This window comes from Lepus europaeus, chromosome 12 (assembly GCF_033115175.1).
Source record: "Lepus europaeus isolate LE1 chromosome 12, mLepTim1.pri, whole genome shotgun sequence".
In the NCBI taxonomy this organism is placed as follows: Eukaryota; Metazoa; Chordata; class Mammalia; order Lagomorpha; family Leporidae; genus Lepus; species Lepus europaeus.
Genome location: NC_084838.1, coordinates 24530458 through 24554040, shown reverse-complemented (window position 1 = coordinate 24554040; position 23583 = coordinate 24530458). Strand labels below are relative to the sequence as shown.

Sequence of the window (23583 nt, the reverse complement as noted above, 5' to 3'; positions counted from 1 at the left end):
GGCGGCTCCTGCACCAAGGGCATCGCTCACCTGCTGGGGAAGACAGAGCCCTGGCCCTTGCACAGAGATGGCAGCAAGGAACCCTAGCTCCAGGAGCAAGTGCCAGCCAGGGGCTGGGCTGGGCAAGTGGCACAGCTAAAATACACCAGGCCTCCTCATGTCTCCACGCCTCTGCTCCTGCCAGTCCTTCTGCACCTTCAAGACTGACTCAAGCGCCAACTACTTCCTACGGTGTTTCCTGATGTCTGTCCAAATGAACGGCTGCCTCCTGGGTGCCTCTAGCATCTGGCTTAGTCCTCTTTTAAAGCAATTATCAGATGAGCGGATGGATGGACGGACAGACAGGGAGGCTGGCGCACATGCACACACACACACCCGTGTCACCACCTCCCCAGTTCCTTCCACCAGGAATCTTTCCCAGGGCGAGGGTTCAGCTTTTCCGTGGTCTTCTGCCTGTCACACAGAACAGACTCAATAAACGTGTGAACCTGCTGTGAAACATGGGCTCCTAGCTGTCTTGCTGCAAGCAGTTCCCTGGAGGCAGGAAGGCCCAGAGCTCCTGACCAGCTCAGACTGAGCCAGGGGCTGACAGCACTTCCGGTCTCCGGACTCCTCAGACTCCTCCCTCCCCAGCCCGAGGGAAAGGGACACCTCGAAGACCACAGGGTGCCTAAGGTCGCTGTGCCTGCGCAGGCCTGGCCTGTCTTGATCAGAGGTGGGGGTCTGCCCTGCCCCCACCAGCCAGACGAGGGTCTGCGCTGAGTGCCTCCGGCATCCAGCCCCTGCAGCAGGCCCTGGGAAGGGAGGAAGATGCCTCTGCCTGCTTTCTAGGAGCTCATTGTCTAATGACAGGAGGGTAAACCCTGGGATTAAGGTCAGCTAAGAGCTCTCCAGGGAAGCTAGGGAGGGACAAGTCTCCTCCCACCCTGCCACAAACCCTGAGGGCTCAGGGGGAGGCGCCAGGTCTTCTCAAGCTGAGCCCCTCTGGGGGGCTCCATCCATCCCAGGAGTCACCACTGGCCCCTCACTCTTAGTCCCAATCCAGCTGTGCTCGCTCAATTTCCTCACCTGCAGGGGTATGGCCAAGTGTGAGGTGGAGACAAGGCAGTGACACAGGTGGGATCTTCCGCTTCCCAGGCAACAACAAGGAGCTGGTCTCAGTCCCCAGATCAGCTACCACCTTGGAGCCGCAGCTTCTTCTGGGGACAAGATCTGGCTCAGACCTTGTCTCCCTGGCCAGGCCCCTGAGACTAGAATGAGAATGTTCCCAGCTAACATGGTTGCCATCTGCATGAGAAACGTCAAACTGAAGGCGCAGAGACGACTGGTGACTTGCAGGTGGGATCCTGGATCTGCCTCCCTGGGCCCTGTCTCCTGCCCACGCTGAGCCTGAGCGCCCGCCACGTGTCTGGCCTGGCCAGGACCTGTCCCTTCCTGCAGGAAGGTTCTTCCAGGCACACTGCCTTCACCGGGGTCCTGCTCGGCTTCCCCACCCAAGGCTGCACCTGCCCTACGGAAGCAGCTCCATGAAGGCCTGCCAAGTGGAATGCCTCTGCCACTCGGAAGTGCCTTGGGTCACTGGACCTTTCACATTCCCAGCTAATGTCTCATCTGCATAGCTGAGTCCTTTCTAGGAGCTGGCAAGTCACCAGAGACAGGCAGGATCAATACAGAGTAGGAGGCACGCTTATTCTACTCTAATTCTCCACAAACTGGTATCCCTCTTAAGTGTACGTGGGCTTTATGGGAGCTCGCTATAAAGCAGAATATTTAACTAGAACAGCCTACTCGCTGTCAGATAATAGACGACTGCTGTTAATTTTCAACCAGTCAATCTCAGAGAGAGTTCCAGCTTCCAGTATACTTCATATCTTCATTGAGTCATCGATTTGAAAGTTACATACGACAAAGGGCAGCCTGACGCAGAAGAGGGCCTGCCCCCAGCTCCCGAAGACCCAGGTTACACCCCAGCTGGGCCACATCCTATCTGATTGGCTGCTCAAAGCCTCAATTTCCTCATCTGTGAAATGGGAGTAACTCCAGCCTCCCAGGGCCTGGTTGTAAAATTTATATGAGACGATATAGGCGGACGCTCCCTGCACTGTGGCAGGAGGCCATGCAAAGCAAGCTAATCACTGTTGCAGGAGGCCATGCAAAGTGAGCTATTACCCTAAAAGCAGCAAGTGAAATTCTCAAACTTGGGCTCAAGACAGAGGCAGAGATGATCGAACCACACAGCAGTTCTGAACCCACAGGGGATGTGTGACAAGGGCCAGAGGAAGCTCTGGTTGTCACAAGTCAGGGAGAGGGGATGCTGGGGGCATCTGTGCTCCCAGTGGAGACCAAGGATGTTGGGAAGCCTCCCATCAGGCACAGTGAAGCCGGGAAACCCTGATCTAAACCACGACTTAAAGTTGGCCCCCCCCCCGGGGGGGGGGGCTTTTTAGAGCAGAAATCTTCCTAAGCAGGCTTCACTTTCTCACATCATCTGCTTAAACATTTGCAAGATGGATCATCTTGCAAAACAGCTCTTTTGTAAGTGAAACCAAACTGCCAAGTTCTGGAGTTCCTGAATGCAGGAAACCCCGCTTTGAAAGCAGATGCCTGATCACAATCGGCCTCCACCGGTTTCTCCCCAACGCCCTTGGGTTCAGCCCTTGAGTTCTCCGGAGCAACCGGGACTGGGGGCCCTCAAGATGCTTTGCTCATTCTAATTTGCTGGTGAAGTGGGAGCCACGAGGGTCCCTAAACGAATTAAATTCACATCACGCCAACTGCTCGTCTGCTTTGTGCCGGGCACGGCGCCAAACACCTACACATAATTTATCCCATTTAATCCACCAACAACCCCACGAGGTGGGCATCGTTACCAGCTGTTGGCAGGGGGGAACGGAGGCTCAGTGGGGCGCGACAACTCGCCCAAGGTCACCAGCTGGCCAAGCAGGAGGGCTCCGGTTTCCAAGGCACAAGCCCTGGCCACCACCTCGGAACACCCAGGTGTCAAGTTGTCTCAACTTCCCATGAATGTTTAAGGCAACCGCAACTTCGCAGTTAAGTTCGGGTGCACAAAGTGGGAATCTCCTGGGGGCCGGGCGCTCCCGCACACGCTGGCCCACGGCAGCCATCCCGCCGCAGGTTAGCTGATAAATCAATCATTCTAGATCGCCCGCGGACCGGCCAGGATTTATTGGCGCTGGGGTGCGTGCCAGGCCAAGGGAATGCCATCTTTGAAAGCCGAGAGGCGGATTCGCCCCGGGAGCCGAGATCCGGCCGCCGCGCTCGGCTTGCTCCCCGTGGGCCGTGCGCCCCCTCGGCGCCCGGAGCTGGGGCCGCGGCGGCGCAGGGCCCTCCGGGGCCGCCGGTCGCACGGGCTCGGCGGCTTGCGCCCGCCCCTGCCCGACCGGAGCGCACGCCCACGCCCCGCCGCCGCGTCCCGGACGCCCGCCCCGGCCGAGCCCCACCCGGCCCGGCCCGCGCCCTCCCGCCCCCGCCTCGCCAGGTGAGCGCGGCCCGGCGCCCCCTCCCCGCCCCGACGTGGCGCGGGGACCCCGGGGCCGCGGCGCCCGCCAGCCCGCTCGCCCGCCCGCGCGTCCGCCGTGCGCCCGGGGCACGGGTGGGGGCGGGGAGGCGGCGAGCGCGACCCCGGTCCCCGGCCGCTCCGCGTCCCGGCCCCGGCCCGCGGGGGTCGCGCTGGCCCGTACCTGCAGCATCCGGGGGCGCGGGGCGCCCAGGTAGGTCGCGCGTGCGGGCGGCGCGGAAGCTCGCTCGCGGCGCGACCTGGCCGCCGTCTGAGCATGCCCAGTGCCGCCCGCGGGCGGCTCCCGCCGGCCCGGCTGGCCGCGACGGGCCCGCGCGCCGGGCTGGGGGCGGGCGTCCCGGCCGCCTGCGGGGCGCTCCTGCTCCCGCCCCCGCCCCGGCTGGCGCGCTCCGACGAGTCTCCCAGGGCCGCCGGGGCTACCCCGCCGAGCTCCGGGCGGCTCCCTGGGTTCCCTTCCGCAGGCAAGCAGGCGTGCGTCCCTTAACCGTTCACTGGGCACCTACTGTGTGCACAGGGCGCGCAGAGGAAGAATGCGTGCTTAGCGATGGCGAGGAGGGGCGGCTTGCGCAGGGGTCGCGCGCGGTTCAGCTGGGGTCCTGCGGATTCCCAGGACAGCGCTGGCGCCCTTGGATTAGTAAATTTCCTGGGTTAACCCTTTCCGAGGCTTATGGGGACCCCTCCCATCCGCGCCCCTGCTTGCCTCACAAGACCTTCCCACAGCCCCAAGAGCACCTTTGTGCACATTAGACGCGCAGCACTTGACCAGCCCCAGCACATTTGCACACACACACACACACACACGCCGCAGCTTTGTCCAGCTTTCCCCCACCCTTGGAAAGGCCTTCCTTATCACCCCCCTAAATTGGCTCTGAGCCCCCCACCGCCGCCCCCTTTATTTCCTCCATAGCATTTGTGGCTAATGCTCCACTCCACAAATGCTGAGCGGGGACTCCGGGTTCTTTTACGCACCCCCCTGGTGCAGTTTGGTTGTGGGGAGGAGGCCGCCCAGAGACAAAGAGCAAACTAGCGAACGCTATAGCAGGATCACAGGCTGAGCAGGCTTGGGGGTGGCCCAGGAGTGCGGTGTTGAGGGAGGCGGCGGGGTCCAGGGGCCAGGTCGGCGGGCACCGAGGTGACATTTCAGCCCTGCAGACGGATGGGGAAGGCGTTGCTGCCCGCGGGAGCAGCCGGTGCCAAGACCCTACAGGGCGGGGTGGGGGGCGGCAGAGGCGCAGAAGAGAGGGGGACACTCTGCTTTTCCCTGCAGTTTGCTGACTTTCCACGTCCCTGTGGCGCTCGAACCCTGCCTGCCTTTTCCCCCAGACCCTGCGGTAGCGCGTGGCACACAGTAGGGGTTGAGTGAAGACGACGGGGAGGTGGCCGGGTGCAGGTGGAGGCCCCTGCACGCCGGGCACCTCACCACCTTCGGTCCTGGTCCCCCCACCGCCGTCGCACGTCCCGGGGCAGCGGCCGCCGCCGGGGCGCCGCGTCGGGGGGGAATTCCGACCCCGCCGGGAGTCCCGGGACCGTGCGCCCCGCCCCGGTCTCGGGGCGCAGGCAAAACCTGGAGCGGCCGCACGGGCCGGGCCCGGTGCGGACGGGCGGGGAGCGCACTGGGCATGCTCCGACCGGGCGGGTCGCGTGCGCCCAGCAGGAGGCGCCCCCTGGAAGAGCAGGCGACGCCCGCCGCGGAGCCCCCCACCCGGCTGTCTGCCGCCCCCTCGCCAGGTGGGGTCTGGGGGGCTGTTTTTCTCAGGAGCAGTGGGAACACTTGGGCTTCAGAGGTGGCGGACGGCGACGTCCGTGTGTTCCCAGTTGCTGTGTGGTCCGGGACGAGCGCCTCACCCTCTCTGTGCCTCAGGTAACACGCTTTGATCTGGGCCGCGCGTGGAGATGGACATCAGGAACGTGAGCGTCTTAGTCCGCCTTTTGAGTCTGACACGGAGAGAGGGTGCGAGAGGGAGCGCTCCTGGCGCCTAGTGCAATCCCCCGCGTGCTCCCCACGGCCATGGCTTGGCCCCTCCGACGCCAGGAGGCGAAGCCAGGAGCGGGGGACCCAGTGTGGGTCCCCCGCGTGGAGGGCAGGAACCCGCTTCCTTGAGCCGCTCGGCTGCCTCCCTGGGTCTGCGTTAGCAGGCAGCTGGAGTCAGGAAGCAGACCCAGGCGCTCCCCCGTGCGCATCCGGCGCGCTAACCTGGGAGTTCCTGACTGCTGGGCTCACCGCCGGCCCGGAAGATCCATTGCTCGCGTGCCCGCCTCAGTGATCAGTCATCCTCACACCGTTTTGCCCGGTGCTGGGACGAGGAAATAGGCTGATGGACCCCCTGAATTCCCAACAGCTGCCTCAGTGTGCTCCCCGAGCTTCCTTTGCCCAGCGTCAACAGTCATTAGCGTGAACAAAGTTCCCGCATGTGAGCTAGAAATCTCCCACACGCACCTGAGGGAGATTTCAAAAGGCATGCATTTGTAAATCACCACGAACAGGATGCAGGCCGCTCCCCAAGGTGGAAGCCAAGTGCGAGTGCTGCGAGAGCTCAACCTCGGAGGAGTGATGAACTAGGTTTCGGTTGAAATCGTAACGATTTTCCAGTAAACTGGATGATTACTTAGGGTACAAAGTGGAAAAAGGTTGAAAAATTCCGTAAAGATGATGTCGACCCGTTCACTGAGAGCAGATGGAAATATGGGAAAAGAGAAATAGTCTGATCTTTTGGAGTAGTGGGTTTGTGTTGAAAAGTTTAACTTTTTAAAAGGTTGATGCCTGTCACGACGCTGTGTTTGCTTGAATACACATTTAAGCGCAAACTAAATTTTTTTATATTGTGAGTCTGAGCTTTCTTGAGCTCAAGTGTGGTTAATATTTTACGCGTCTTCTCCTTTTAATTCTTACCATCCCCTACAGTGTGGGTGTTTTTAAAGGTCAGTTTTACAAAAGAGAAAACTGTTTAGGAGGTGTTCCTAGGTATAACAGACGGGGTTAGGATTTGAGCTCAAGCTGGCCTGGCCTCAAAGCCAGGGCATTGGGTTTTATTGTTCACTCTTCTCTGGGTAGCAGTTTCCCATGTGTTGATAAGAGAAGCCACCCATATTCGTTTTTTATCTTTCCTGCCTTGTTTTCTCTGTCCTTTGATGTGTTCAGAGATTACAGATTACCTTTTAATATCCTGGTCGCCTGTTACTGTTTTATTCTTGGGACCAAAGTGTTGAACTCCATCCTGTTCAGCTGTCGCACCTGGGGTGACATGATGTGGTTATCAGCAATGACATTTGATCTGATATCAGGAGCTCCCAAAACTTGTGCACACGGGGCTTTGGGGTGGATTCATAATCCTCTTAGTCTGTGGTGGAACTCAGCCAAATCTAGAGCAAATTCAGGCCCAGCTGTGGTCAGACTGTACTGAGTCTCAGACATTGAGGCTGGGCCAAACAGAACCCACGTGTATTACTGTGCCTTGGCCTCACACCACCCAGGGACACCGCAGGATTTTGCTGTAATAAGAAGATGGTGAGCTGATGTTCCTGAGGATGTTTGCTGAGAGCAACCCTGGGGGCCTGGGAGCAGGCCTCCTGCTAACAAGCACACATAAAAACCAACTCTCTTTTAATCCTGCTGGTACGCTGTACCTGGCCCAGACATTGAGCACAGTGATAGCAACAACCCAAAGAGGGTGGTTTCATTGCAGAGGAAGATATGCCACCCACAGGAGATGCATCCCTAAGAAAAATCCACGAGATACTTAAGAGGAACAAGAGCTGAGCAACAGGCAGGGTTATTAGCAGCATTCCCAGGAGCTGTCACTGGGGTCGGAAACCTGGTGCATGGCGCACGCAGTTCATTGACCGGGGTAATTTGTGGGAAGAGCTTCCTGGAAGAATCACCGAGGATTGTCATCTGCGTCGAGACTCAGGAAGTCTGGGCACCACTCAGCTGCTTCGGTGATTTAAGAGGCAGGGCTCCCAGCTCCCAGCTGACTCACTACTGCTCATCAATTATTTGTGCTGTTAATGTGAGCTCATGAAGGGCTCAGGAATCCATAAATACATAGGCAAATGGTGCTGGTATAATGGCATAAAAAGAGCATGATGTAAAATTGTATGCATGATATGGACTCGACTGTACAAATTATAAGTTTGAACGATAGCAGATGGCCATTTTGTGGATCAGACATCATTGGAAATTGGTAAATTCCTATATTTCAACTTAATACATACACAAAGAAAAAAGAGTAGAAAGAACTGGACTAACATATAGAGGATGGCTGTACCTGGATGTTGCCATTTATGGCTAAAGATGCAAACCAGAAAGGGATCTTTCACATATCAGAAGAATTTCAAGTCTTTGTGTATATCTGTTTCTTTATATGTCTTTGTAGTTTGCTAAATCTCAATTTTTCATTTATTTGAAAGGCAGAGTGTTATATATTTCTGTTAGGCCATCACAAAACACACCAAACACTGGAGTAAGGGAAAGGGTTTATTGGAGGAAACCCAGCAGACTGGAGGGAAGGGGCGAAGAAGGAAAAGAGAGAAGGGGAGTATAAGAGAGAAACAGAAAGGAGAGGAGCTAGCTTAGAGAGAAAAGAGACAAGAGGGGGAGAGGAGAGCAGACGAGAGGAGCCAAGAGAGCAGGAGAGAAGAGCCAAGGGAGAGCCACTTGTTCAGGAACAGGTCCTGTTAAAACTTTGCTGGAGGGCGGGCAGGGAAGCAGGAGCATCGAATCCCATTAGGAAAGGGTGGAGCTTGACAACAGCGGTTGGGCCATGTGGCCACCTGGCTTCCAGCAGTGGCTGTGGGGGTTGGGGCATAGGATGTAAATCAAGGTGCAGATCAAGCCATAGATAAAACTGCATCAGTTTCTTAACACAGAGAGACAGAGATACAGAGAGATCTTCCATTTGCTGGTTTTCTCTCCAAATGCCTGTACTAGCAAGGGTTGGGCCAGGCCAAAGCTAGGAACCCAGAACTCCATCTGGATTTCCCACTTGGGTGGGACCAAGAATTTGAGCCATCACCGCTGCCTCCTATGGAGTATGTAGGCAGGAAGCTGGCGCAGAAGCTGAACGAGGACTTGAGCCCAGGTACTCCACTGCAGAATGTGAGCATCCCAATTGGTGACTTACCCACTGCACCAAACTCCCAGCCCACTAAATCGCATTTTAGAATAAGCACGTTGCTTTTATTATCAGACAAAGTAAAGGTGGGCATGCTGAAGAAAATGATGTCCAGAGAGGGAAAATGGCTACTTTGGGATTGTACAAAAAAAGTGAGGGACTCCTTTTGTGGAGCACGAAGCTGGTTCTGGCAGTAGACAACGTGGGGTCTCCAGCGGTGACAGATGGTGACAGGGGAAGAGGTTGTCAGTGGTCTGTCAAGAGTATGCAGAAGGGGCAGGTGTTGTGGTGTAGCAGGTCAGGCCGCTGCCTGCGATGCCAGCATCCTGTATTTTGCTGATTTGAGTCCCAGCTACTCCAGATCCATCTCTCTGCTGATGTGCCTGGGAAAGCAACGGGAAATGGCCCAAGTCCGTCTTGGCAGAAGATGCTTCTGACTTCTGGCTTGGAACTGGCCCAGCTCTGGCCATTGCGGCCATCTGGGGAATGAACCAATGGATGGAAGATCTCGATCTTTCTCTAACTCTGCCTTTCAAATGAATACTTTTTTTTTTTCTTTAACAAAAAGAGCATTCAGGAGAAGTGTTATTCAGGACTCTGCATGCCAAGACTGTGTTCTTAAAGCTCCTGACTTTGTGCGTCTAATGCTGAAAAACAGAGATGTAAGCCTCACGTTTTACCCACTGCAAAATGCCTTTCCATTGCAAATTACCACTGTGAGAGAGGAGATTTGCCTGCAAAACGGATTTGCATGAGTTCATGAGCAGGGATGGGACAGTTGTTGTGAATTAAGCTGTAGAGAACTTTCATTTCGTGAGCACTTATTAAGGATCTACTGGGTGCCCGGCACTGCTCTAATTGCTTGGGAAACGAGTAAAGAGAACAAGCAAAAGTCCCTACTTGCATTTTAACAGGCTCTACCATGAACAGGAAGTATGATAAACATGATAAATAAATGCACTGTAAGGAGAAGGGTGAGGGCGAGGGGACAGTGAGGAGGGCGGGGAGCTGCAATTTTAAAAAGGATTGAGAAACTCAAGCACTTAAGCAAACATGAGAGCAAAGACCTGAAGGAGAGAGAGGGGGGAGTTATTCATGCAGATATCTGGGGGAAGGATCTCGTGGGCAGAGGGAACAGTCAGTCCCAAGGCCCTGGAAACTGGGGTGGGGGTGGGGCAGTAGAAAGCTGCACAGGGCCAGTGAGGGGGCGGTGTGTGGCTGGAGGCAGAGGGGTGGCAGGGGCCAGCACCTGAGAGCCCTGTCTTCCTCTGCCCCCGGGTGGGTTCAGTTTTACAGTGTGAGCTCGCCAGGAAGCCCCGACCAGCTTGGTGGCTGCCACATGTGCTTGTCAACCCATCCAGTGGTGCACACTGTGACCCTTCTGATGGCCTCTTGATGCCAAGTGGGTGATAAACACAGCTTCTAGTAAGGGAAGCAAAGCTCTGTAGCAGCCCTTGTTATGAGGGGCCTGCCAGATGATGTAGATTCTGCATGTTTCTTTAATAGTCTCATAAGGGGAAGATAATGTTCACCAATGATCTCAGAGGAGTAGCAGACCTTTGAGCCCCTGTGTGTGAGGGGTGGGCATTTGGCATAGCAGTTGAGATGCCCCTTGGGATACCTGCATCCCATGTCAGAGTGCCTAGGTTTGAGTTCTGGCCCTACTTCTGATTCCAGCTTCCTGCTAATACACCCTGGGAGGCAACAGATGATGGCTCACACAGCTGGGTCCCTGCCACTCATAAAGGAGACCCAGACTGAGTTCTAGGGTCCTGGCTTTGGCCTGGCCCAACCCTGAGTGGTGCATACATTTAAGGAGTGAACCAATGGATGGGAGATTTGTCTGTCCCTCTGCCTTTCAGATAAATAAAGAAATTTAAAACAAAACACACTTAGGTGACCCCTCAGGATCCATGGAGTTTGAAGAATGCTCTTCTGGCACATGTGCTGTAGCACTGACAGAGGGCCAGACCTTGCTAGTCTCGTGGCTTAGGCCTAGGGACATTGACATCCTGCTCTGCAAACCCAAAGCAGTGAGGAGGCTTCCACCAACGGAAAGCTGTGGCTGTCGAAGTGAGGGGAGATGGACAGAAGGCAGAGATCGGAACTTGGCATCTGGCATGGTGGTTGACCTTAGGTAGGCAATGGCCTCACAGAAAGAGGTGGTGTCATCTTACAAAGTCCAGGGAGAATGGCTCTGACAAGGTCTCCCGAGCACACCTGCCAGGTTCATATACTGAAAACAGAAGGAGAGAGAGCCAAACAGCCTGGCCATGCAGAATAGTTATCCAGGGCTCATGACTTTGAGAAATCAGTAACAATAACAACCCAACAGTGGTGGCAAATAGAAGAGTGAGGCAAGGCAGGAACAGCACAGAAGATGGTGTTTCTCCACATGCAATCCAGGAACCACACTACTCAACATCACCTTCGGGGAGGGAGAGTTTTGGGAAAAGCAGACCCCAGGCTTCAGCCCAGACCTTCTGAATCTCTGGACGGGGGATCCAGGAACCTGCATTTTACAGTTTACTGAAAGACTCTTCAGCATAGCAAAGTTATATACACTGGGAGCATAGTCCGAGTCATAAAATAAGAGGCAGGGAAATTTTACTGCGATAATGAACTTGTAGGTGTCACTGATGTGTGGATGGTTGGGACTGTGGATCAGAGCATCAACTTCTTAAAGGAGGTGCAAAGGGGTAGGAAAGAGAGGAAGAGATGGGAGAGGATGATTCCTATAGGTGAATAGGGACCCTGAGCTGTCACTCTCCCCTTGACCTTGAGTCTCTAATGTCATCCATACAGTATTTCCCTGGGTGGGTAGTAAGATGACCCTGTGGGCCAGTGAGGTGGCTCAATAGGCTAATCTTCCGCCTTGCGGCGCCGGCACACCAGGTTCTAGTCCCGGCCGGGGCGCTGGATTCTGTCCCGGTTGCCCCTCTTCCAGGCCAGCTCTCTGCTGTGCCCAGGGAGTGCAGTGGAGGATGGCCCAAGTGCTTGGGCACTGCACCCCATGGGAGACCAGGAGAAGCACCTGGCTCCTGGCTTCAGATCAGCGCAGTGCGCCGGCCACAGTGTGCCGGCCGCAGCAGCCATTGGAGGGTGAACCAACGGCAAAGGAAGAACTTTCTCTCTGTCTCTCTCTCTCTGTCCACTCTGCCTGTCAAAATAAAAAATAAAAAAAAACCAAAAAGATGACCCTGTGACTGAGGAGGAGGGGATAAAGGGGTACTAGTGCAGTGGTGATGTTTGCTAAGAGAAGTGAATCTCAAACACATCAAAGTATGTAGGTTACACATAAAACAGGTTAGAGAAACCATTACCTCCTACAGAGGAACTAGGTGGGTCAGGGTGGGTGGAAGGATGGAAGTTTACTTTTTGCCATACCCTCTTTTGTATCTTCTACTAAATGATGTATAATCTTTTAAAATAAGTTTTCACTGGGATAAAATGACAAAGTCTGCAGAATATATTTTTTTAAGGTTTATTTATTTTAAAGACAGAGTGACAGGCATGGAGAAAGAGAGAGAGAGAGAGAAAAGAAAGCACTTCCATCCACTGGTTCACTCCCCAGATGGCCCCAACAGCCAGGGCTGGGCCAGGCTGAAGCCAGGAGCCTGGAATTCCCACTAGGCCTCTTGCATGGGTGACAGGGGCCCAGGCACTTGGGCCATCTTCTGCTGCTCTCCCAGGTGCAAGAGCAGGGAGCTGGATCGGGGTGATGCAGCTAGGGATTTAAGCTGGTACTCCAACATGGGATGCCAGCATTGTAGGTTGTGACTTAACCCATTGTGCCGCAATGCTGAGCCCCCTGTATGATTTTTTTTTTAAATTGTTTTGTTTACCATTTCGACTCCCTCTAAATCTTGCTGACCAAATTCAAAGCCCAGGTTACTTGAGAAGTCAAGGCTCCAGCTATGACCAGGGCATAACAATGTACAGACTTCGCTTGAAAGAAATAGCTATAGTTCAGAAAGTCATACTCCTATTGGGAATTCCCATGGCTGAGGGATGGAACAGAGGAGAGAGCTTTTGGACAGAGATAAGAAAGAAAGAAAAATGGTTTTGGTGACCTCAAGATCAGGAATGGTACTTGCCTGACACTGTTGGTAACAGAATGGCCAGATAGGTGACATGGAGAACTTGAACTACCCAGGCCTCTGCTGCAAGATGATCCTCTGAAAACTTGCTCTTGCTTGGCGCACAATATCCTCCCCGAGAAGCTGGAAATCTGACCTGGGCCTAGGAAAACAAACTATGCTCCCTACTCCTGGTGACATTTTAAGAGCGGGGGATACTGTTCTGCTTGCCCAGTGCTCTGGTGGCCTTCCAGCACAGCCTGGATGACACATCACAGGATTTCCTCAACTGCACCCTGGCGTCCTGCTGGGAGGTCTTTCTCATTTTTTCCATGGTGCACACAGTTATTGCATCACAAGCCAAACAGACTGTCCAGTGATGCTTCTGTAAACATGAGTCACATGTGAAGTTAAAGGGTTCAGTGTTCGGCCAGACAGTGGGGATCCCAAAGTTCGTATCCTTCACACAGGGGGTGTGGGTTGAGGTGCTGCCCCGGGGACTTGCCTCAGGCAGTAAGGCCAGTGCAGATCTGCTCCTTGTCACCCTTCACTTCTCCTCCGGGAGGAAGCTTTCCAGCTGTGCTGTCAGAAAATGACCCTTTCTCCGTGCACTCAGCTCTGTTTTTGTCTGTTTTCTGTTGCTATAACAGAACACCTGAGATTGGATAATTTATAAAGAAAAGAGGTTTGCTTTGGCTCAAGGTTCTAGGGACTAGAAAATCCCACATCTGGTGGCTGCATCTGGTTAGGGCCTCACATTGCATCGTAAAAAGGCAGAAATCAGAAGGGACAGCCGGCTCCACTGGAAGAGATGAAATATGAGGGGCTACCTTGCTTTGTCACAACTTACCCTCTTGATAACTAATCTAGTTAGTCATGTGAAAATTAACCCAGATCTGTCAATCTCTCAGAGAAGGGTACCTGCCACCTGTCAGCAGGTTTTAGAATCAAAGTTCAACAGGAGTTTGCAAGGGAACCAACCATATTAAAACCATATTAAAATCATAGCAACCTTCTTGGGCTCCTCTTGGATGGGTCCTTGATACCGCCATCTTGGCCAATCTTGGTTATTCCAGCTCAAGCCCAGGCAATCTTTCTGGCCTTCCCTTAAATAAGGAAGGGAACCCACACCAGCCTCCTGAAGCAACTCGTGCTGCCATCTCCCCTGCGCCCTACGATGTTTGCTCTCTCTCTCTCTTTTTAATGCTTTTCATCACACTTGATCTGCACTTGGTTATGAATGTACATACCCCTTTTGGAATGTGCTTGGAAAATTCCCTGAAAGATCTTCCTGATGCCACAGAGGCTGTAACTCTTATCTCTAAGCAAAGTGTGTGAAGAGCTATGAATCCTTTGTCCAAAACCACTTACCTTTCTGCAGTGAGCAAGAGAAGCTATGTTGTATCTCAAGGTCCTTTGTCAAAAAGTCCTCCCAGAATTTTGCTTGCTAACTTGATAATTAATTGTTCCATAGATGGACAGTGATACAGATAGAAGTGGACATGTGTCCAGTGTTCCAGTGAGGTACAAGTACTCTGTAAGTGTATGTTGCTGTGTGCTCTCAATTTCTTACCTGTGTGAAATAATTAAACAGGACATCCTCCCTGCTCTTCCACACCTGAGAGTTACCTACTTGTGCTATCGGAAGGTCTACAGGTGAAGGGCTTACCCTTTGTTGTTTACCTGCATTGCTAACGGAGCTAATTCCAAACCAGCTCTGGCACCCATGACCTCCATATTTAGACAGAAGAACTGGAAATAACATCAGTAGAATTCCTCACAGAAATTACCAGGGAATAAAGGGAGGCTAACACCCGCTTGATGTCTCACGGTTTCAATTACATTGCAATCTAGAATCACGCACATTCATAACCATGGGAAGCTGCCCTGATTTTGTTAGCTCCTGTGACAGTATTTTATCTTCACACTACAGTAATGCATTGAGGGCAGTGTCTGTGTCTCTCTCAATTTTGCACAATCTGCAGTAACCAGCTCTCTTTGATTGTATAGACAGGCTCAGAGGCCCCTCCTTTTACATTTGGATTCCCCTAGATTGACAGTTTGACACATAATATACCATTGAGCAAGTCTACTACCCCAACAGCAATCTTGCTCACATCTTTTCTTCTTATACTAGGCATCTGAATGGAGTCTGGTGCTTACTAAGTGTGTGATGAGTGAGTGAATTAGTTGAAATTGGATTACCCTGTTGATATGCTCAAGCCAAGCTAAGTCCCTTGCCTTATTAAGGCCAGTGTATTTTTCCCATTAGATTTGGCTCAGTAATATAACAAATTGTACATAATACTAGTACATACTTCAAATGCCAATTCATATGAGGGAATAATTTCCCATTAGTGTTATCTAGATTCTTCTTAAGTTCCCTGGGTTGAGGTCAGTCTTTGTAGTTAATGTTGGGTTCCTGACCCAAACATAGCCTGTGCCAGTTATGAAAAAAAAAATCAGTTTTCCATGGTTTGGATAAAGAGGCGACCGTGGGAACGTGTACACTTCTGTCTCTAGTTCTGGTAAAATCACTGAAAAGCCAACCCAGCCTGGCTCTCCCACGTACCCACAAGGAAATGAGGATAGATGAGGACTGTCGAACAAGAGGAAATGGAACAGAGGAAATGGACCCATTCTGCAAGGCCAGCTTTGGCATCTGGAGCAGAGGAAAGCACTGGTCCCACTCAGAAGGGAATGATCGCTTCAGCTTTTTATTAGGAATGACTGAAGTAATCTTGCAAACTGTACTATATAAGGAAAAAATGTGGACCCAATTCATTCAAAGGAAAAACTCAAATGCAGATAAAAACTTATGAACAGAAATGAGTCATTATGGCCCTTTTAATTGCTAAAAATATGAACCCAAGAGTCTGAATGAAGATAAAACAGTATGTCTCATTGATTATTATGTAACTCAAAATTGTTTCACAAAGGGATTGTAATGACATGAGCAAATGCTAGTGATATAGTTTGCATGAAGAGGGTTATACACAGCTGTGTTCACAGCATAACTGTCAAGAAAAGTGCACTTATGCAATAAAAAGTCTGGAAGACAATAAGCTGAGAACACTTATTTCTAGATAATGACATGGACAGTGATTTTAATATTTTTGAATTTTTTCTTAAAAATTGCAACTTACACATAGTACTTCAAAAGTGAAAAGAAATATTTAAAAAGTTTATGCCACCAAGAGCAACCACAAAAAGAAACAAATAAATTAAATAAGAGCAGACTTAAAAAAATATCAGATGAAGGGCCCAGTGATGTGGTGCAGTGGGTTGATCTGCGGCCTGCAGTGCTGGCATCCCATTAGGGCACCAGTTCTGGTCGTGGCTGCTCCACTTCCCTTCCAGCTCCCTGCTAATGTGCCTAGCAAATCAATGGAAGATAGTATAAGTCCTTGGGTCCCTGCACCCACGTGGGAGACCCGAAAGAAGCTCTTGGGTTTTGGCTTCGGTCTGGCCCAGCTCCAGCCATTGTGGCCATTTGGGGGGTGAACCAGCAGATTGAAGACATCTCTCTTTCTGTAACTCTTTCAATTAAATAAATAAATGTTTAAAAGAAATGGGTGAAATGAAATTAAAAGGTTTTCAGTCCAAAAAGTTCAAAATCCATGTGTATGAGGGGTCATCCAAAAGCTCAAGGAAGATGCTTGTTATGAAAAAGCTTTGCATGGAATCCCCATGAGTAAGGATGCCCTTAAGCCATGGAAGTGCTTAGCAAGGTCGCTCAGGAATTTAAACTGGAGAACAGAGAGGAGAGGGTGAGAAGAGACACAAGGAGACCCCAAGGTCAACAGTCAGCCAGAGGAATTGATGGAACCCAGGGCTCTGCAAAGGGTCCACCCTGGCGTCCACCCTGTTGTGAGTGCCCCTCCCACACTGACACTGAGAGTGGCCCCGGGACTTCATTCATCCCTGGGCAACAGTGCACATGACTTTCAATGCTTTATGGGCATTTACACTTTGAGCTGGGCCCCTTAAAATCCCGAGACTACCCTGCCATGAAGAGGCCTGGTATTAACAACTCCACGGAGAGAAGGCAGCCAATCCCAGAGCAGATTAGTAGAAGACTGCTCCCCAGCCACCACATTAAATCATGAGAAATTTTTAAAAAGCCATTGTTGTGTTTAGCTCAGATGTCCTAGGAGCGGCTTGTTATCCGCAGCAGATAAGCAAGGCAGCCACAACAGGAACTGCTGGTGCTCCTTGAGTTCTTCCCTTTCCAAAGGACTTTGATTTCTGGCTCACCCAGACCCCGCTGAGGGTCTGTTCTGATTCTCTTTGAGAGTCCCAGCTCCCATATGGACCCCTGGTGCTCTGACAGGGACCCCACCTTGTTGTAAGGGAGTGCTTGTTAAGCCCTAGCATGCAAAGAGCTGAGCCCAGGTGCAGAGTGTCTTTAGGGCAGGGAGGTTGCTGGTCTTGTTCATGATTACATCCGCATGCCTGGAATGGTGTCTTATCACATCGCAAGATCTTCAGAAATATTTGTAGGAGGCTGCTGTTTGTGACATAGGCATCCCCGTATCTGAGTTCCGTTCCGAGTCATGGCTACTTCACTTCCAATCTAACTTCCTGAATGTGTCTGGGGAGGCAGCAGAGGTGGCCCAAGTACTTGGGCCCCTGCCACCTGTATGAGAGACCCAGCTGGAGTTCCTGGCTCCTGGCTCCTGGCTTTGGCCTGGCCTATTTCCGGCCATAATGGACATTTGGGGGAATGAACTAGCAGATGGGGGAATTGCTCTCTCTCTGCCTTTCAAATAAAAAATAACTAAAAATTAAAACATAAATTCAGGGGCCTACCTGTGGTGATTCTGATTTAGCAGGTTTGGTCGGATTCCTGAAACTGACTCATTATTAAGCCATCTGAGGCAGGTGGCCTAAGGACCGTATCATCGGGGCCCCAAGTTAACTTTGCAACAAAAAGAGGCCAGTTCACCAATTTTCCAACTGACTGCATCAGAATCACCTGGGAAGTCTTAACAATATTGACTCCTGATCCTCACCCCCAAGTTACCAGGGCTGAAGATCCCTGGAGGTGGCGGCTCCCCATCTGTATAATTCAAAAGTACTAAGTGAAACCCAAGCAGCAGTGGAGGTGGTGGTGGCGGGGCAAAGCCTGGGGATTAAATAGTTTACCTATTTTTAGGTAATCAATCAGGATTCATTGTGAGGCATTTTACTTCTCCTAAGAAAGAGTAAGCCAAGTCCCTGAGACTCCGACAGAAAATGCTTCTGGAAACCCTAGACTCATCTCTGATTCCTGCCTTCAGTGTCCAAAGCCTGCAAGATCTGGGCCCTCCTTCCTCTGCTCCTCTTCCTTCTCTTCCTGCCCCAAACACTAAGGCTGGTTCACCTGCTTCACCAGCCCTGGCTCAAGCTGGCCATTAGATCAGGAATTTCTTAATTCCTGTCCACCTCTACCCACTTGGACCTTTTCTGAACCTTTGGAGTTTGTTACTGTCTCCCAAGTTCTGGCCACATGGAATTGGCCAGCCTCTGTTTAGAACCCAAACTGGACATATATCCAGGCTCCCCACAGCTGGTTGGAGTTGGTGCTTAAATCTCTACCACCTTTCCCCTGTGAGTCCAAGCTCTTTGAGGACTGGGAGTTTTCCTTGTTCATCCCCTTGTCTCCAGTCCTGAGTGCTGTGGAGCTAGAGCTAGGAACTGAACCCAGGCACCCCAATGTGGGTAATAGGTGTCTTGGGCTAAGTATCTGCTCCTAATTCTGAGTTTTTGGTGCCTACCAGACTCCTGAGCTGGATGTCCCACAAATGTTTCGAACCCAAAACGTCCCAAACTAACAGACCAACTCCATCCCACACATTTGCTCCTTATCTATTGATTAGCTATCTGCCAGTTGCCCGCACCCCAAATTCCATATCCCAAGACCATGTCCAAGAAAACGACATGTTCTGTCCATTCACCTTCCACAGTATTTCCCCCATCCTTCCTAAGGCGCACTTTCTACTTTAGGAACTCCTTATCTCTTGCCAGAGTTCTTGCAAAAAGCCACCTTGTTGGTTTGCCAGGTTCGTCTCATTTTCCTCCCAATACTGAAAACATGTCAGTGTTGCTAATGCAAGTTCTTCCCCTGCTTGAAAACTTGCAATGGCTCCCCATTGCCTACATCCTGGATGAAGCTCCAGCTCCTTAGTGTGCTCCGTATGGATGGTAAAAAACTCTTTTGACCAGATACCATCTCTGGGAAGTGAGACTGTGAGGAAGAGGCAGGAAGGGGCCTGAAGGAATGACCAGCACTGACCATATGCCATCCACTGTTGTAGGTTCTGGGGACCCAGGGAAGACCTTGCTTTGATGGAGCTTCCGTGTGAGGATAGAAGCAAACAGTACCATTGATACCTGCTTCTCAGACGACCAGGTAACTAGTGCTCTATCCTGAGAAATGAGGAGTGTGACAGGATGTTACTGGCTCCAGTCCTCGCTCTTCTTTGCAGCCCTGCTTTCCCACCAGAAGTAAATGGACTTTTCTCTGCTTGACCTTGGGCTTGGCCATGTATGTGACTTATTTTGGCTAATGGAATGATAGCAATGTGAGGCAATTTGGTTCTTGAAAAATGTTTGTGTGAGTAAACTTGTCTCTCATGCCAAAAAAAAAAAAAAAAATTGCCCCATGTGTCCTGCTGCTCTCAGAAGAATGAAAAAAAAAGTAAGTTACAACAAATTTGCAAATTATGTTGTTTATTTTTTTCTAAACAAAAGGTTTCACGTATCTATAACTGAGGCAATCTATGAGTGTAGAGCATAGTAACAAAGAAGAATCAGGGGGCAGCACTGTGGTAGAGGGTTAAGGTGCTGTCTACAGCACTGGCATCCCATATGGGCAGGCCTGTTCAAGTTCTAGCTGCTCCACTTCTAAACCAGCTCCTGCTGACGTGCCTAGGAAGGCAGTGGAAGATGTCCCAAGTGCTTGGGCCCCTCCTACCCATGTAGGGGACCCTATGGAAGCTCCTGGCTCCAGACTGCAGCCTGGTCCAGCCCTGGCCATTGCAGCCACTTGGGGAGTGAACTGGCAGATGGAGGATCTCTCTCTCTCTCTCTGTCTCTGTCTCTCTCTCTCCCTCACTCTGTCTGTAACCCTGCCTCTCAAATAAATAAAATCAAAAGAGAGGCAGGTTATAGACAGAGCGAGGGAGAGACAGAGAGAAAGGTCTTTCATCCACTGGTTCACTCCCCAAATGGCTGCAATGGCTAGAGATGGGCCGATCCAAAGCCAGGAGCTAGGAGCTTCTCTCAGGTCTCCCACGTGGGTGCCGGGGCCCAAACACTTGGGCCATATTCCACTGCTTTCCCAGGCCATAAACAGAGAGCTGGATAAGAAGAAGAGCAGCTAGGACATGAACTGGAGCCCATGTGCAATGCCAGTGCTGCAGGCAGAGACTTAGCCTGCTATACCACAGCATCAGCCTCTAAAATCTTCTTTTAAAAAAAGAAAAATCAGATTCCCAGTGAAACCTAACTTTATCAGCTTAATACAATAAGATGCTAGTGATCTTGGTGTAGCATAAATATGTGTGCCATCTTAGGCAATTCCTTATACGCCCAGCCTGGTTCTTCTCCAATGTCTCCACGTGGAGTTGTACCTGATTTTATTATGGTTTTCATCTGAGTCCTTTGGGAAATAGGACAGTTTTGTTTTTGCTTGTTGGCCAGGAATCGCTTGATCCTGAAAGTCTTGTAAAAAGACATGGTGAGAAAGAGAGTCACCCACATGCATTACAGTAGCAGAAAAAAGGCTAATGTTTTAAGACACTGAGTTTTTGGGTTGTTTGTTATGCAGTATTACTGGGACGAGAGCTGACTGATACAAGGGGCCCTAACTCCATCCTACAAGAGATCTACTTGGTGTCCCTGAATTGGTGGGACTTCCCCTGAGGGACTGGGCTGCTGCTGGGGGGAATCTCCCTACTTCCTTACTTCCATACAGAAGCCCTTCCACATGAGATGTATGCTAATCTAGCTGTTGACATCACCATCTAAGAAACCAGAGTGTGTTTTTCCCTGGTGGCCTGAAAGGGCTTATGACGTGTCTCTCCCATCTGCTGTGAGGTCCTTGAGGGGCAAGCTTGTTTTTGATTGCTACTCAGCACAGAACCTGGTGGAGGGTCTGGTAAGGTCTGCTAGGGGTGTGTGCAGTGGATTCGCCATTGCTTGGGATGCCCACATCCCATATGATCATAGGTTGGAGCCCCGGCTGTACTGTTTCCCATCCATTTCCCTGCTAATGTGACTGGAGAAGCAGTGGAAGATGGCCCAAGTGCTTGGGCCCCTGCCACCCATGTGGGAAAACTGAGTGGAGTTCCTGGATCCTGGCTTCAGCTCCAGCCATAGCGGCCATTTGGGGAGTAAACCAGTGATGAAAGATCTCTTTCTCCCTCTCTCTGTCACTCTGTCATTCAACTACATAAAATGTCTTTTTTAATTCTTAATAATTATTCTCAAGAATAAAAAAAGAAGCCACATGTAATTCCGGTTAAAATTAGCAAGTTGAGTGAAGTAGTCTGTCCTGGGTCCTCTCTTCCAAACTCCTTTCCATGCCAGAGACTATGATTTATTCAGTTTATCTGTCTAGCTTCCCTCCCCCTCGCTCTGTCAGGTGCTAAGCTGCGAAGGCAAATTGGGCACAGCTGATCCTTGTCCTGAGCTCCCAGGCAAATGGAATAGACAAGTAGACTATTAGAAGGCAGTGAGACAACATCAATCAGAGAAGTGGGGTGGGGGGAGGGAGGAAGGTACCAAGGAAGCACAGCGTGATCCAGTCTGGTGGGTCCAGGGAGATGTCAAGGACAAGATGACACTGGGATGAATTAGACAGGCAAGTTGATCAAGTAGAGGAGGGAGAGGACCTTTGGGGAAGAAGGTGAGCAAGTACATGAACTTCAGGTCCATCACGAAGGTGTAAAGGTGGGGGATGAGGGAGTGGGCAGTGGCAGGAAATGAGGTAGAAATTTAGGCCTGGCCAGGTGTGAAGAGCCTTGTATGCTACGGCCAGGAGCCTGGGTTTACTTCTGAGGACTCTGGGGAGCACTGCGGATTTTAGGGGAGGGGTATAACATGTTCAGATTTTAAAAATTCATTTAAAAGGGAGAGAGACAGAGAGAGAGAGAGAGAGAGAGAGAGAGAGAGAGAGAGAGAGAGAGAGAGAATGCCCTCAACAGCCGGGGCTGAGCCAGGTTCAAGCATGAGCTGAGAATTCAATCCAGGTCTCCCATGTGGGTGGCAGAGACCCAAGTATTTGAGCCACAGTCAGCTATCTCCCAGGGTGCTCATTAACAAGAAGCTAGACTCAGAAGCAGAGCTGGCACTCAAACCCAGAAACTCCAACATGAGATGTGGGTGCCCCAAGTGGCATCCTAACCACATGCATTGATGCCAGGTGTCCAACCCTGGGTTTCAGATTTTTGAACATCCCTGTTTCACAGTGGCTTGGGAGGGGATGAGGAAGCAGTAATACAGTTTGTTGAGTGACATGGGGCGGGGCGGGGGGGGGAGCGGTGAAGATAGCCTGATGGGCTGGTGAGAGACAAGAGAAGTGAAGGGTGGGAGAATGGGCAGGCCTAGTCCCTCAAGGATGGGAGACAGAGAGGAAGGCATCAAGATCAGCTCCCAGGATTCTAGGGCAGATGGTGACAGCACTCGCTGAGGTTGGCAGCCTTGAGGGATGGCCAAGGAAGGGAGATGAGTCCTCTCAGGCTCACATGGATGGGAGGGGCCTCTACATGTTTGTCACATAGGCACTGGCTACCCAAAACTCAGGTGGGATGAGCATTTGGGTGTCAAAGGTATGTGGATGGGGTTGAAGCTGTGGGTTTGGTTTGGATCTTTGCCTCCCCAGAGCTGGTGCTTGCAGAAGCACTGAAGAGGCATTTAGAGCCTGGGAAGAATCCCTGGATGGCATCTAAAGCTGTTCTAGGAAATCCCAGTGGGGCCCATCTTGGTTCACACTTGTGTTGCCAGGTGCTCAGTGGTGTTGAATGAGTGAATGAATGAATGAGCTTCCATGTCCTTTGGAAGTTCTTGAAGGGGAACCAATGTCATCAGGCCCCATTTCCTGGGCGTGATTCTGTAGATGCAAATTAAGCAAGTTCAGGATCCTCTCAGTCCCCCACCATGGGAACAGCGTTTTGATACAGGGGGTTGAGCCGCAGCAAGCTTTGCTGGCATCCCGTATGAGCACTTGTTTGAGTCCTTGCTGCTCCGCTTTCTATCCAGCTCCCTGCTAGTGCTCCTGGGAAAGCAGTGGAAGACAGGCTCAAGTGCTTGAGCCCCTGCTACCCATGTGGCAGACTTGGATGGTGTTCCAGGCTCTTGGCTTCAGCCTGGTATAGCCCCAGTCATTGTGGCTTTTTGAGGAGTGAACCAGCAGATGGAAGATCTCTCTCTCTCTGTGTCTCAGCCTCTCTCTCTCTGTGTCCTAGCCTCTCTCTCTCTCTCTCTCACTTTGCTTTACAAATATATAAAATAGGCTGGCGCCGTGGCTCAATAGGTTAATTCTCTGCCTGAGGCACCGGCACCCCAGGTTCTAGTCCCGGTCAGGGCACCAGATTCTGTCCCGGTTGCCCCTCTTCCAGTCTAGCTCTCTGCTGTGGCCCAGGAGTGCAGTGGAGGATGGCTCAAGTGCTTGGGTCCTGCACCCGCATGGGAGACCAGGAGAAGCACCTGGCTCCTGGCTTTGGATTAGTGCGGTGTGCCGGCCGTAGTGCACGGGCCACAGCGGCCATTGGAGGGTGAACCAATGGTAAAGGAAGACCTTTCTCTCTGTCTCTCTCTCTCTCTCTCTGACTGTCCACTCTGCCTGTCAAATAAAATAAAATAAAATAAA

General features: G+C 51.5%; 1 protein-coding gene and 1 pseudogene across 1 annotated transcript in view; both read right to left on the bottom strand.

Annotated features, from left to right (window-relative positions):
* Positions 1 to 3772, bottom strand: part of PTPN3 (protein tyrosine phosphatase non-receptor type 3) — a 106184-nt gene extending 102412 nt beyond the window's left edge. The window contains exon 1 of the mRNA XM_062207787.1: positions 3702 to 3772. The gene's annotated coding sequence lies outside the window, so the exon portion shown is untranslated. The remainder of the gene's footprint in view (positions 1 to 3701) is intronic.
* Positions 3773 to 20295: 16523 nt separating this feature from the next.
* Positions 20296 to 20450, bottom strand: LOC133771201 (large ribosomal subunit protein eL39-like; annotated as a pseudogene).
* Between the last annotated feature and the right edge of the window lie 3133 nt (positions 20451 to 23583).